This window comes from Chrysoperla carnea, chromosome 2, assembly GCF_905475395.1.
Source record: "Chrysoperla carnea chromosome 2, inChrCarn1.1, whole genome shotgun sequence".
In the NCBI taxonomy this organism is placed as follows: Eukaryota; Metazoa; Arthropoda; class Insecta; order Neuroptera; family Chrysopidae; genus Chrysoperla; species Chrysoperla carnea.
The window spans coordinates 42672132-42684525 of NC_058338.1; the positions used below are offsets into that span (position 1 = coordinate 42672132).

At 29.0% G+C, this 12394-nt stretch overlaps 1 long non-coding RNA gene across 1 annotated transcript; it reads right to left on the minus strand.

Annotated features, from left to right (window-relative positions):
* Positions 1–4499: 4499 nt before the first annotated feature.
* LOC123293906 lies at positions 4500–10996 on the minus strand. Its single transcript, XR_006535062.1, has 3 exons — positions 10984–10996; positions 6485–6492; positions 4500–4682 (listed from the first exon to the last, which is right to left on the minus strand). It is a non-coding gene; the product is annotated as an uncharacterized LOC123293906 (long non-coding RNA).
* Between the last annotated feature and the right edge of the window lie 1398 nt (positions 10997–12394).

A 12394-nucleotide genomic window follows, 5' to 3' on the forward strand; every position in this document is an offset into this window, starting at 1 on the left:
TGTGATTTTTGACGTAAAGTATGTTTTCTTCGTTTTGCAATTATTATAGCTTTATGAAAGTTAGAGCAAAAAGACTTATCGTTTTAATTAAAGTTTGTAGAATATGACTGTATGATTAGTTTTTATTCAAATTTAGTATCATTCTTACTGCGTACCGTTTTATACCTAGAAGGTCGATTAAGGACAGTTGAAACAGTTTTCGTAGGTACGGTGGAAACAGTTTATTTATTTAATTTTCTTGTTTCTTAAATGCCAAGGGTAAAATAAGAAGACCACGAGAGGCCAGACTGACTTATCAGCGTACAAACTAGCCTATGAAGATTTAAAAGCCCGATCTTCGTTAAGAACAGCGGAAGAAAGGATGGACTAACCACTGTTCTCTGCTGAGGCATGTAGGAGCGTAAAGTAAATATTTACTTAAATGTGCAGCCTTACTTTACTTAATTGGCATACGAACTAACCGTCAAGTACGGCTTGTCACGACGACAGACTTGGGATGACAATGAAATAGCAGGCGAAGAATGGTTTCGCCTGTTTAAAATCCAATTGATAATTAATGTTGTTTTTAGAATAAAACATGTTCATTTACTATATTTTGTATTATTTGCATGTGTTTCAATTGACCTTAGGTACTTTTTTAACCGACCCTGGACGATTGAAACAAATAACATCGCCTATTAGTACACAGATGTATGATCTCTCTCAACTAATCCCGATGCAATGGACGGTAAACGCTAAAATGTTTCAACCGTTCCCAGTCTACCCTAAATTTGAATAGGTATGTGTGGTAAGCATGTCTGTACTTATATACTATTGCTGTAAGTAATAATTGATGTAGGTAACAACATTTTTACAATATTGTACGGAGACAACATCCTTTATTCTGATTGCGTTATTTTATCCAACAATTTTGAAATACCATACAATTTACAATATAATTAAACGATAGAAATCTTACAATTTTAAATACTATGCAATAGAATAAATCGATTGGTGTATGGTTGAGTTTTTATAATAATCGGTAAAGAAAATGGAACTATAACGAATGGAATTAAAAGAACGAATAATTTTCGAAATAAAAAACACCACCAATCCGTAAGATAGTACCTACAACCTGCGTTGGATTTTCCGATAGTCCGAATATAGTGCCTATAGCGGCAAATTAAAAGGGTGTCAAAATTGTAGATTTGGATGCTGATAATTGACAAATGGTATCAGACGAAGGGTGGATTATGGGGATATAAAAAAAGATGTTAATGATACTTAAAGAAAGTTTTATTCACACTGTGGGCGGCGGTATTTTCAGTGCCTTGTATCGGCAACCTCCTATAAATTCGGCGTTGCATACAATTACAAATAATAATTAAATACTCTTTAAAAAATGACGAAAATAAAATAACGGGATATGAAATTATATGATGTATAAAATCAATATCAAGTATACAAATAACAATGTTTTATTATTTTTCATTTATTTTGGCTATAGGTTTAATGTATTATCAAAACAATTCAATTTTATTATGAATAAAGTAGTTTGTTTCAACAGTTGTGCTTACAAATCATAATTGTATTTATAAAGAGCACAGTCAACTATTATAAAAATGGCAGAGTACGTTTACCTATAATCAATAAATTTTATTAATAAACCAAGTTTGCTTTATTTATTTATTTTTAGCGGAAATCATTTTTCTTTTAAGGCAAGCTCACAGCTTAATTAAGTTGAAACTTTGACAGATCGAGTGTGTCCTCAAATAAAGTTTACAAGAGAACATGAAATTATTATTTTTTGAGTTTATTTGTTTGTTTGCCACTCTTGGTTAAATTATCTTTCAAACAAACAGACAAAAATCAAAATCGGTTCATACGTTTAAGAGCTACCATGAGGTTAAATTCGATCTGATCGATTCGTTTGTATAAGAGTTTGTAAGAAAATCTTATCAGATATTTGAAGGTCATAAACTCTTTTCTAGTTGTTATCGGTTACGCAACCTTTAACTCGAACTTAAAATGCAGCTAAGAACACTCTCGACACAAATTATCATTAAAAAAAGTCGGTTTATCGGTTGAAAATCAACGAGACCACAGACAGGCAGGATAGATACACCGATAATAAGAAGACACGTTAAACTTATTACACCGTACCTTGTTTGTCGGGGGCTAATAAAACTTGATACTAAAATATATATAATAAAGATAAATTATTAAAAAAATTAAAAAAAGGTGACTACCGGGCAGAAAAGGAACTAAAAAGTAAAAACAATAAAAAAAAAATATATATCAACTAGCGGCCCCGACGGACGTTGCCCCGTAAAAACGTAACTCCAATTCATGAATACCTATACTACGTTTAGCCTGTCCGCTAAACCCATCCCGCTAAACCCCAATTTAACTCCTATTTATTGGACTGGCCTTACCTTCGACCTTTGTCCTGACCTTTGATAGTAGAGCTCGCTGCGCTCGCATATGGCTCTAATAAATGCCTATTGACAATACCTGAATACTATTAAAAATACATAGTACACATAGTATACATAATGTGATATGATTTATATGCGCTCCCACCATTTAATGAAATTTCATTTTTTTGGTACGGAGCCCTCAAAAACAGTTGTAGTGGACCGAATGGTAAATCTAAACCATTCTCCAATCCCCTTGAACTCACACAAAAAATTTCATCTAAATCGGTCCAGCCGTCTAGGAGGAGTTCGGTCACATACAGACACACACAAGAAATATATATATTAAGATAAAAAATCAGCAAGACATCATACCACGAATAAGGTAAGGAGTGATTTAGATATAATGTGATGTAAAATGAAAAAATCGTCAGCACCGTCACGTGGCAACGATAATAGCAAATCTTTCGAGAAACTAAAGTTTGAATCAAAATATGAATCATATTCATTGTCCTCATACAACACCTAACCCTACAATATTTTTGTAGAAACTCGTATGTTTCTAATATTGATCGAGAAATTTCACATTTTGTGCTTTAAGGTGTTTCTAATAGCTTTATAATACAATTTGTGAGATTCCTTAAATATATATGTAGATACATATTATAAGGCAGAATAAATATTCAAAATATTTAGTTTATCAATATTAAGTATTCTAATTAAAGTAAATTATTAAACTGTATTATATTTTATTATTTTAAGTTGAAGGCATAATGATGACGTCAAAATTTAAAAGGCTCTAACTCCAAATATATTTCAAATGTTTTTTTTAGCGTTTCCGAATCTGTCCAAAAAATACACCTGTTTATGAAATTTATAAGCTCAAAATTTACCGTAATTCCAGTTTGAAATTATATTGGATGGTCCTTAATCATTTTTTGAAATATTAAAAATTACTTATTAATATTTGTACAATAAAAGCAACATTTTTTTTTGTAAGTAAATTGGCGTTTAAGTCACTCCTCCATCTACTATGATAATACTAATATATGATCTACAACTTCTGTTTAAGTGCTTTGTTTTTGAATAAATTTATTCAGGGGCGTAGGAACGAAATTTTTGCTGGGTGGGCAGGTTCGAAATTTTTACCCCCCCCCTAAATTTTCGATGATAATAATTTTGTATAAAATATGTTTGTGATTGTTAATTGATATTATACCAGACAGTTTTTGTTAGTTGTAAATAATTTTTGCAAAATTTTTCTTTTCATTTTCTTCAATTTTATTTACACAATGTATCTAATTACATTTTTAGTTTTTACAAACTTTTACACTATACAAGTGCTTGCTAAAATTAAAAAGTCAATACAAAAGTCTTAAATTATACTTCACATTTTTTCAACCTTAAACCTAGATTTTGCTAAACACAGATTTGCGTTTTTCTGACCGTGCCACAAATTCTTTCATTATAATATTTAAATCTAAAGCAGCTGTAAGTTCTTTATGTACATGTAATAGCAAAAGGTGTGTGAGGCGCTTTTGGGACATCGAATTTCTTAAATAAGTTTTCAATCTTCTCAAAGCGCTAAAAGATCGTTCAGAAGTCGCGGCAGACGCAGGCACGGTTAGGATCAAAATTATCAGTAAAATTACTTCATCTAACATATCCCTGGTTGTCGACGGTAGATTCGCGAGTTTTTTAGCAACTCTATGAGATTCCCTCCGTCGTTATCTGATCCGCGAATCGCATTTCCGATCAGATTGGTAGGAAAAACGATCTAAAATTTAATACATTGATAAAAAATATGTATAGAACACCCTTAAGACACAAGACACAATTTTAACTTTTAATTTGTAACTAACAGTGCACTTGAACAAGATAAACTGAAGTAAACTCGCACGATGCATGCTTTTAAAGTAGTTGGACGATTGTTTAAACAGGAGATACTTACAATAGTGACAATAAAGCTGTCCATTTTGGTTGTCCTATTGGCTATGAAAAACAATAAATTCTAAAAATAAGTTGTTAATCCGAAGGTAAAAATATGCATCAGTTACAAACCATCGAAAGTACTATCCAGAGGATTATCGATGAGTCATCTAATCCTCTCTTAGACTAGAAAGGTCAATTGTTAGTGAAAAACTATTGTTTTGCCCTTAAAATTATCCTACACGAAATTTTAATAGAGCAATAAAATTTTTAATCTCTTCAACAAAGGGGCATGGCCCACCCAGGGAAATTTCTGGGTGGGCAGCTGCCCACCCTGCCCATACGGCTCCTACGCCCCTGAATTTATTGAATTTTTAATAATTGATTTGCTTACTTATCTCGGAAAATAGGCATCAAATTGAAATTTGGTCAAAAGCCTTTCCGTTCATCTTGATTAGCTTAATTGAGTAGTCTACAATCAATTATAGAACACTCTGAATATATGTTTATTTGGCATAATAAAAATAACAATTCAAAATTATATATAAACAAAACAAAGAAATTATTTTGTTTTGGGAAATGGAACTTTTTTATTAATGACGGTCGAATTAACTGAGGTTTTGTTATTTTCTCTAACAGAACGTGTACATTAATTTATAGATAATTACCACGGTTGAAACAGTTTCCTTAAATTGAAAAATTTTATTATGGTTGATAGTTAATAATCAAATGTGTCTTAGTAATAAAGTACCATAGTTTTTACTATTTTTGTATGCTTCTTTCATTCGAAATGAATATTTTAATAAATGTTGTAGAATTTTGCGAGATTTAAACCGCCTTGAAAATTTTGCAAGGTAAACCGCGCTATTGATTGTACTATAATATAGTTAAACACTGAAACAATGGGTGTAATGAAAGTTGAAACCGAGAAGAAAAACGAAATTTTTTTAATTACGTTAAGAATCAGCTAGAAAATGAAGACGTGAACTTGACTGGTTAAAAAAAAACTCTAGTAGGAATAGTTAATCCTTTTGTTAGATAATTTTATATTAAAATATTATTTAAACAATACAAAATAGAGCTACAACAAAGGAAAACATAAACGAAAATTGATAAGATAACTAAAAAGTAATGTAAATTATTCAGTTGTAAAAACCTTGCCCGTAAATAAATTGTAGGTTTGTTAAATAAAATTAATATATGCTATGTTTAGATTTCTGTAATGAGTTTTTAAATAAAGTTTTCAAACGAAATATGTATTAAAATATTTGCATAATGGAGTAGGTAATGAAGATTTGTTTAGAGAGTTGTAAAATTTTATAAATAAAAAAATATTATAAAATATTATATTATAAATATTTTAACCGACTTCAAAAAAAGGAGAAGGTTCTCAATTCGAAAATTTTCTATTCAAATGCCTGTATCCTCAATTTATTTGGATAGTAATGGTTTTAAAAAACAAAATTATATACAAATTTTGAAGGATTCAAACAATTGTACTAGTTGATGGCCTTGAACTTGAAGTCAGTTTTCAAGATCATTTTGTACCTAACGGGAGAATTGGGATTTTGAACCAAATTTTTTTTGGACAAAAATGGAAAGATCATATGTAAGTTTTATAACAAAACTGTTTTTATTTTTATTTTTTTCTTCATAATTTTAAAGTGACAGGCAGTTTTAAAAGAACTTTTCAAAAGAGAAACAAAAACGCCCGACGAAAAAATTGTTCATAAAAAAATTAAAAATAAAAACAGTTTTGCTCTAAAACATATATATATATATATATATATATATATATATATATATATATATATATATATATATATATATATATATATATATATATATATATATATATATATATATATATATATATATATATATATATATATATATATATATATATATATATATATATGTATAATCTTTCCATTTTTGTCAAAAAAGAAAAACAATTTTTTTTTTCAAAATCCCCGTTTAGAAAAAACCCCTAAACTACTCTTTTCACTTATATTTATGTATACGTACTGGATTTTTTTTCATGTATTTCCATTTTTGTCAAAAAAAAGAATAATTTTTTTTTTCAAAATTCCAATTTCCAATGGAAATATCTATTTTGATATGGCAAATGAATGAAGCAGAAAATGAAAGACAGAAACATGTATGCCTTGGGAACAGTTGAGATGTCTTAACAAAATATTGGACAAATTTAGATATAATTCCACTAAAAACAATGTTTTTGTATATTTGTGTGTCATTTTAAACAGATATACCATTTGGAAGTTGTAGACAGTCGAATGTGGCCACTAGAGGACTATTTAGTCTTCTCAATGTAGAAACAATTGATATTTTAAATCTAGAAGTAGTATGGTTTAAACGAGGGAGGGTACAATATATAGGTAAATCTTCTTTTTAATATACGATTTTCATTCTCGACAACATGTAAATATATAATATGATCGAATAACATTTAAAAAAATTTTTACAAAACGCTATCACAACAAAAACGCTTACATTTGCAGAATTTTCCTTTCAAAAAATTGACTTATATATTTCATTATTTTCAATTACTATTTACAAATCAATAAATCGAATGTCCAAATAAAGAATGAAGGAAAAAAGGGAACGAAATACATTCAAGAGATGAAGAGGCGATGCGACTTTTCAAAACTCTACCTACTCAATGTATTTTATTTATGATAGTAAACTTTTACTCATGTGTAGTAAATCTATCTAGTACAGGTCAACGTAAACCAAAATATCGAAAGAAATATAAAACTTTGATTATGGTTTGAAATATTAGTTTATGCTCCCATTTATGATGTCGTTAAAGAATCCGATTAGTCTCTAATCATTGCGGTGGTGGAAACATGCCTTAAGAGGGTGAAAGTAGAAAGGTTATGTCTATATTCATGAAGTTATAATATAATTCACCATCAAAGTTAAAAATAAGGTACAAAAAATTTCAACCACAAGTCTAAATTTTCCTTGATGCTCGTACTACTTTCATAATGAGTCCCTAACGAAAGTTTTTTGTTGTTTTTTGCTAAAAAACGATTTTTTGGAAGTATGCTATATTTTCAAATACTACACACATTAATTAACAATGCATGAGACACGCAAAAACACTATTTTCACCTCCTTAATTATTAGATACTCTTTAGATTCTTAAACTGAATTATAAATAAAATTTTTAGCCAAACTTTGTTGAGCATACCAACATTGATGTTTTTGAAACTAATCATCCAAAAACTTTACAGCTTCTAGACCCTCAAATATAAAATTATACGTCTCCATTCGTTTTACACTCTTCTCTATTAATAGAGAAATAAAAAAATTAAGATAATATAAAAGTTTTAATGATTTTAAATGATTTAAGAAAAAATTTGTTATCGAATTAATGTCGTTGAATTTTAAGTTTAAAAAGGGACAAAATTAAGATTATACATAGGACTAAATCGATATTTCTCAAAAATAATATTGACAACTATACTTAAAACTTTTACCAGTTAATAATTATTTAGATTTTTAACAGAATTTCATAAAATTTTTCAATTTTCTATTCATTCATCATCAGATTTTTTATAATTTACACACTGTTTTTCTATGAAAGCACATAGCAAAACATGTTTATGAACGTGCGACCTTAACCGGATATCTTCACATTATTAACAGACATTACACATTAAAGGATAAACATACTCTAATTTTTCAGTTGGTTAATCTTATAAATTTTATAAATGAGTTTTGCATTGCAGTTTTAGGATAAAAGCCAAAAAACAAGTAAATTGATACCACTTCAGTTTTCGAAGAGATAAAGTTTTTTTCCACCCTTTCACTTTTGTACTTCTCAAAAACCAAAATCCAACCCCTCAATCTTTGGAGCTCATCTAATATAAATAGGAGGAGTAGTAAACAAAATTTCGTGAACAGAGTAATTTTTATATTCATAAATGATATTTTACCTGTACTAATATCATACATACTACATGCTTATTTTAAAACATGTACGTGTGTTTCGAAGCATATTTCTATATTTATTCATTTGTCCTTTTTTCATATCGATACATGATATTTAGAGGACCAGGCAGGGACTTCTTCTTAGTCCGTGGTTACTTTTTATTTCAGGAAAAGTGTTATAAATTACATTTTCTGATACGAATATCTTCTAATTCTAGGTCTCGTGGATTTTAGATCACTTGATTAAGAATATACACAGGATAACTTTTGGTCATTATGTGAGCTAACTTTAGCAAGGTTTTGGACTTTATCAAGGACTTGGGGTAGCTCAAAGGTTCAGGGTATGTAACACTCACAAAAACAGTTCCCAACCAAACCAATTGACAGTTAAAAATTTTCCGGACTTAGGGCTTAAAAAGTAAAATTCTCTTAACTTTGGCTCTTTTTCAGTTCTCATTTTTCTAGGAAGTATAGAAAGTAAGAAAGTTATGTTAACGTCTTTTTCAAACCGCATAATCTAGCTAGTTTAGAAAGTTCTGGGGACTTTGTGTTTTGTTTTTTTTTTTGCGTGTAAAATGAAAAAAAAGACCCGTACTCTTCGAAAGTATTGGAACATTTATGAAACATGGAGCCGTATACTCTAATATTTTCAGAGCTTCAATTTCTGAATAAAAAAGTCTTGTTGCTGAGAGTAATATATTCATAAGAGATGAAAATATATAGGTATAAAAATTATAATAATAATAATAATCATAATCATAATCATAAATTATAAATTATGTGTTTACTTAGAAATAGCTTTCAAAAATGAGGTTAATGATAATAAATACTATAAAATGAAATGCAAATAAGTATTAAATGAATAATTCGTCATATATAATTATAATGTAACTTCATTTGATTTAAATAGGGCAATAGCATAAGGTTTATTGCACATCACATTCACATATCTGTCCAAATATACCGCATGTCAAAGAAGTCATTTTACATATAAATGTTAATTTTGTTATACTACAGGTTATATAGAAGCTGGTTACTCTTGTCCATAATGTACTAAATTACAGGAGTTATTATTTATTTGAATAGGTTCAATATCATGCACTGAATGAAAAACATTTTTGGCACCCTTTTAGATGTAAACACTAAATTTGTGAGGTATCCATAAGTTTGATTAGAAAATTCGAAATTTTTGTTCTTTATCATATTCATTCCCTAATAACATTGTTCTATAAGTTTAAGAATATTAGTTATCTATAAGTATAAGTATATGTTGGGATATAAATAGTACATTGGCGTTTTTTTATTATAAAAATTTTAGAAATTTGTCACTTGTTTACTTTGTGAACTTTGGACATTTCAAGGTTTGAATAAAGTTCTATGTTCCTTCCAGTAATTGAAAAACTAAAAGATGAAATCAGTGGGCATTGCACAAGTTTCTAGGGAAGCTGTAGATTAAATAAATATTTTTATAGAAAAAATTAGTTATTTTCTGCACTCATAGTTTGGTTTTTACTGAGACACCTTTTAGTTAAATTAAATGAGAGATTATTGGTTTAATCATCCTCTAGTAAAATAAATAATACAGTTATTTAAATTTCATAAATTTGTTTATTCTCTAAGGATTGTATAGTCTACGAAATTTTAAGTGTGTTATAATGTGGAAGGTATTAATAATATAATAGGTAAAGCATTGATATATTTACTTACATAGTTTGCAGCTGATGTAAATTTTCAAATAAACCGACTTCAATATGTGTTAGCTGCGGAACATGTTTTAAGATTCTGAAAATAAATTAAGACATTTATTACTATTCATTATTCAAGTTGACAGTGAACATTATGAACTAGCAATAACATAAAATATCTTGCTTTGCCTAATTAGAGTATCATTTTATTAGCTCTTCTCTGAAAATTTTATCCTGATGTGATACGTCAACATAGATTTAAAATATGATTGAAAAATGGAGACATTACTTATTAAAACTAGGAAGAACCATAATATTTATAATATATAGATATTGTAGTTAAGGATATTATGCGCTAATTATACATACAACTGGCTGATTTTTGATAATTAAGAAGTAGAGGGTCAAAATTTGAAATTTTTCTATTAGTAAATGTGGTCCCAGAAAAGGGTAAATTTTAATTTAGGTGTGAGCGGTGAAAGAAGGGGGAGCTTATTAATTTTGAGGAATACCAATTAGAGTATCGATTGACAAAAAGTGAGCCAAAATATTCATAAGAACATCTTTTTAGATTATTTTTCCAAAATACTATTTAGCAACAACTGTAATTCACTGAAGCACCTATGCAAATTCTAAGGGACTTCTAGACACGCTAGAAAGATGTGAGTTTTTTCATTCCATGGAGTATTAATTTTTGTGACGCAAAACCAAGGCCGAAAGGCGCCTCAAAGCGAGTTAGATTATTAATAGTAGTTTTCACACAACGATTTCATTAATCAGGTAAAAATATTACTTGTATTTATATGTATATAACCAAAGACCCGGTCCATCTTCATAATGGTGCAGATGACCCGTGAGAAATTTTCGCATTCCTAAGTAGACACCAACAAGTACGTACCTGGTTTACCCTCTAGTAGACACACGTTTTATGGAATTTTGTATAAAGACAATTTATTTAGATCTTACGATATGTATGTGTGTTTGTGTGAATAATAAGAATTTATTATTTGCACAATTTACGAAAATTCAATTAGGATGTAGGTATTATGAATATGCTGGTGAAACCTGTTTCAAAATTCGCCTGGTTTAGAAAGAGAATGGTTTAGAGGGCAGACAGACACGTATAGACAGTTTTTTTTATAAAAAAAAAATATAGGCAATATTATCAAATAAATGATAAAATCATGTGAGAAATTTATATTAATAATATTATAAACAGGTATATATAATAGTTATAAATTATTACTATTTGGTTCTGCACGCAACGAATTCGATTTATGCTTAAATGTATAGGATTTATCAAGTTTGATAAATTTTTATTTTTTCGTTTTTCCTTCCACTTCGAGTGTTCATCTTTAATTTTCGATTGAATTTTTATCACGGGTGTGTCGAGTGCACATACTTTTAATTCATTCGCAGTTAAAAATTGATTTGTTTCCAGAATCATGTATACTTAATCATAAAAAACGGAACATTTTACCTCAGATACTCAGATCTGTCAATATGTTTCTATATTTTCATTTCTGTTCGACTGAATATTCCTAAATATTAGAATTTCCGTTCCCAAATAAGTCAGTTTAGTAAAGTAAGTGACGTACCTATTTCCTTAACTCCAACTGTTCCATAAATGGTCTTAAAATGAAATGAACACTATGATGTTCACAATAAGTCAGCATCATTAGTGTTATTTTGGTGGAAGCGCAATTCAATGCCGTCGGTGGTTAGGATTTTGATATAAAGTTTAACTTAATTGCGTTTCCACCATTTGTATTAGTACCTTTAGCACCATTAGTACCTTTATAATTATGAGCATTTTAGTGTTACTACAACAAATAAAACAAATATTAAAAATATAAATCAGTGCCTATTTATTATTTGTTTGCTTTTCATTGGGCTAGAAGACACTGATACATTGCACATCATTTATTACAAGTATGGCGACAAGTACGTTGATTTATGCAAGTATTGAACGAAAAACAACGCCGTGACTTCATCGCAGCATAATTTGAAATGGTAAAGATTTTTTTTTTTTTTACATATTTTTTGTTTTTTGTTTTTAACTAGTTACACGGTTAGAAATTTATGTGGTTATCTTTGTGTTAGTATCGTTGTAAACGCCATATTAATTCGACCATTGAATGGCAGTATGGGTGCCAGGGTCATACTGATTTGCGATACCCATAATACTTCTGGTGGATAGCCCTATTCAATACTGTAATATTACTTATGCTAACATTGATAGTATCTGTCTTTATATCATACACTTATTGTAGTTAACGGCATACATTTATTACCGAGTATCAAACCGGTTAAAAATGGGTAAGGTTGCGGTGTTTTGAATGCAATTTGGGTCCGCCAAAAACGTATGGTATGGTAAATAGGTATAAGCAGCCTTTAAAATATAATAAAGTCTTTAGCAATTTC